Source organism: Phalaenopsis equestris, unplaced genomic scaffold (assembly GCF_001263595.1).
Source record: "Phalaenopsis equestris unplaced genomic scaffold, ASM126359v1 Scaffold001196, whole genome shotgun sequence".
NCBI lineage: Eukaryota > Viridiplantae > Streptophyta > Magnoliopsida > Asparagales > Orchidaceae > Phalaenopsis > Phalaenopsis equestris.
In genome coordinates, this window is record NW_018165635.1 from 1 (window position 1) to 3,994 (window position 3,994).

General features: G+C 35.3%; 1 long non-coding RNA gene across 2 annotated transcripts; it reads left to right on the top strand.

Moving 5' to 3' along the window:
* Nucleotides 1-2,064: 2,064 nt before the first annotated feature.
* Nucleotides 2,065-3,663, top strand: LOC110033491. 2 transcript variants are annotated; one of them, XR_002294948.1, is made up of 3 exons: nucleotides 2,065-2,145; nucleotides 2,254-3,361; nucleotides 3,582-3,663. It is a non-coding gene; the product is annotated as an uncharacterized LOC110033491 (long non-coding RNA). The 2 variants fall into 2 exon arrangements; XR_002294949.1 differs by having other exon boundaries at nucleotides 2,101-2,432; nucleotides 2,586-3,361.
* Nucleotides 3,664-3,994: the final 331 nt, after the last annotated feature.

Consider the following 3,994-nt stretch of genomic DNA (forward strand, 5'->3'; position numbering starts at 1 on the left):
ACTTCCACCTTTGATCCCCCTTTTCCCATCTCTATGTATCTCTCTCTCAACTTCCACCTTTGATCCCCCTTTTCCCATCTCTATATATCTCCATCTCTATGTATCTCTCTCTCCTCTCTTTATCGCCGTACCTCGCCGGAGATGATGAAAAGCTCGAGGATTTGAAGTTCTAAATAGGAGAAACAGTTGCGTAGAGGCGGTGATGTTGATGTAGCGGCAAGAGGCAGAAGAAAGAAGACGGTCGGTAAGTTTCAACTCCAGAAAAAGACAATACACATATCATATGCGCAGGCTGATCTACTCCCATTTGAACATTAATCTCATTAGAGTTAATTTTGATATATTTATTTTTTCATGTTGGAATATAATTTACTTAGTCCATTTTAACTTGCTCTTGGTTAATTTTTATATTTCATATTCATTATATTTAAATCTTATTAATAACCTTGTTTACATAATTTTTGGATGAGCAAGTAAAGTAGTCAGAAAATTAGGCGGCAACTAATATATTATCAATAAATTATCATTTTACGTGAATCTCTAGGCAATTAACATAAATATTGAATTGTCTTTGAGTTATAAACATTCAAACTAAGATTACAAGATTATCTAAAACTTTGATTTCAACTAAATTATAATAATGTTGACAGTCTCAAAGAGACAGGCCAAACGATGTTGAAATTAATTCAGATCAAGTAAAATTAGGCTCAAATCAAGTTATTAAGTCACTCTTATAAAATTTTAGTGTATAACTAAAAGGTCAAATAAATTTCAAACCTAATAAGCTTATAGTCAAATTTTGTGTCTCGACAATACAAATCCAATGAGCTCAAAATCACTCAATTATAGCATTATTGAGGGACTCAAATATTCACAAAATAATGCCTAATTAAGGAAAACTCTCTGGCACGTCTGATGCAGTGGTTTAGATACTTTTCTTATTTGAAGGAAAGCCTCTCCCATACTAAAAATAGAACCCTACTCCATTTAAAAAGAGGGACTTAAACCTTAAACCGGAGGAGGACCTGAACTTAGAGGAGGATCGAGACAAGCTAAATTCCAACATCGTTTCATGCACCAAAGATTAGAAGAATGCTCCAAGCTCCAACAACTGCTGACCAACGTTTATCAGTCGTTGTTGACTACTGTCGACCTCCCCTTACTCGTTACAACGAAGCCCCATGTAGGGTCAAGACGTACATGACGAAGTAAAGAAGCACAATGCGGAGTAACAACCAACATTGTAGAGTAACAAAGCATCATTACAGAGCAATGATCGTCCTTTAGCGCAATGCACGAAGACAGTATACCAAGGCCTTGATAAGTATGCACTAGCCGCAACTGCACCTGACCGATGTGTAATAATTCCTTCGACATACGAACATGATATGTTGAAGAACTATGTAACGCTTCCCGCCTGTGAGACAACGGTACTAACGTAAAATAACTAGCTCATAGTGGATTATTTTATCTGGACTAGGTTCCATAAATTTTCCCTTTCAAATTTTTCAAGTAAATAATTTTGGTGTCTCCACCTGTTACTTCTATTATTTGTGTATGTTGTTGAACTTTGGTGCAACGTTGAGATAATAGATAATCACTCTACTGTCATGAATCTCTTGACACACAATGACTTTTTTTATTTATATGAAAAAACGTCTTCTAATTATTGAAATTAAAAGACTTCATCGCTTGTATTTAATAATTATTTTAGTATGATTGAATGCTTATAAATTTAACTAATTTTTTTATGTATTTTAATGTTGAGATATTTTCTATACCACATTAAATTTTATAAGAAATAATTTTAAAATTTATAAAATATTTCTTATGTTTAATAAATCAACAATAATATTTTATATAAATATTAACAGGCTGCGTCCCTCGGCAACGGCAGAACAGAGCTTCGTAGGGTGCCCCGAGCAGTTGGGTTTCTTCCTCTCGATTGAACGTGGCTTGTGATGCTTAGGTTTCCCTTCCTCTAATATAAAGTGCATAAGTTACATTATGTTTAATTACCGTTTTAATCTTATGTCCTTGTACATATGTACTGGAAGAGTTAATTGAGTGAGAACATCAACACTTATCTTTCTTCTAGAATGAAAATGCTTCCCCATTCTTGTTGTCTTTATTTCGATCATGAAGGTTAGTTTCAACATGATATCAGAGCATCAAATCAGTTGACTGCTTCCTTTATTCTCCTTTTCCTAACCTCTTTATCTCTTCCCTCCGATCTTCTATATGCATTTCAAGTTTCTCAAGGCAGCGGTACATCATGAATCAACAACCACTCTACAAATCATGCTATCAACAGCCACCTCTCTCAACCGGATCAATGAAACAAGCATTCCCAACTCTCTTTATTCCTGATGAAACACATCATAACTATAGCAAATCAACCAATGCCATATGAAAATTGCCCTGTCTGGAAGGTAAGACTTGATAAACTATTTGCAACAAATGGTTTTGAATATTTTTAGATTCCACCATTCCCATTCCTTCAAGATTTAGTCAAGATGAAGTTGACAACTAGGAAGACACTGTTGACTATACTCTGTGGCAACTTGTGCTTCGGAACCTTGCAGGCGCCATTCTTTCAACCATCTTCCCCACTATTACAGCTTATGTTCTTCATTTAAATCATACATCTGGAATTTGGCTTTTCTTAGAGAAAAGATTTTAAGCCACAAATAGATCATGTGCATTCAATTAAAGAATGAACTCTACCACAAATCGATGGGCAACGACACCGCGAATCAATAAATTATGATTATTAAAACGATGGTTTATGACATAGCAGTCGCAGGAACCAATTTCGACATCAAATTTGAAGACCTCGCCATCCTAGCTACCAAGGCATCAAGATCGCAATTTGAACGCAATTACATCCCATTGAGCTGTAAGCTTTTTACGATCTACTCTTCAGTGAGGAAAGCAATCTTGCTACTGAGGCCACCAAAACAAATCCAACCATTGTTCTTTTCACAACCAAGAACAAAGCCACGCAACACAATCAAAGAACCTCCAACAAGGCCTTGGTTCACAACAGGCAACAGATCTCTAACAACGCTTCTAAACATAACTCATATGTTTCTTGTAAAAAATGTTACAAGCAAGGACATATTGTTGTTATCAGTTGGCATAGGGCAAATCTGCAACACAAACCTACCATTCCATCCTCACATACAGCTCTTAACACAAATGTTCAAACTCCTCCACAAGAATGGATCCTTGATGTCGGTGTTATGTCTCACAACACACCTCACATTGAAAAATGTGCAACTTCCCACACCATACTAAGGCGCAGATAAAGTGAGAGTTGGAAATGGGCAAGTTACAAATACCTTCCAAACCAATAAAGGTATTTACCTACTCTATACAATAAGCTTATGTTATAACGACATACTAAGGCGCAGATAAAGTGAGAGTTGGAAATGAGCAAGTTACAAATACCTTCCACACCAATAAAGGTATTTACCTACTCCATACAATAAGCTTATGTTATAACGGCTGTCAAATTATTTCTGCACCCAACCAATTTCATATACAAAATCTCAAAACCAAGAAAACTCTATTGACAGGTCCTGCTAGTCAAGGACTTTATTTTACTACATCATTACATCTTACCACAATTCTCTCCAATACATGGCATGAAAGGCTCGGGCACCCTCATCGCAAGATTCTTACTTTTATTTCCAAACAAAATTCTCAACTTTTGATTTCTCAAAATTACTTAACATGTCATGATTTCTTGAAAAATAAAAGTCACAAACTAGTTTCTAATTCTAGTAATACTCTTGTTGTTTACTTGAAATAATACATTTAGATGTTTGGGGTCCGTTCTGTCATTCTTCTTTGGATGGTTATGTGTATTATGTTACTTTCATCAATGCCCATTCCCAGTATTGTTGGTGCATTCCCATGAAACACAAATCTAATGTTATATGTCATTTTTTGCATTTACATAAATATATACCAACTCATTATAATAAAA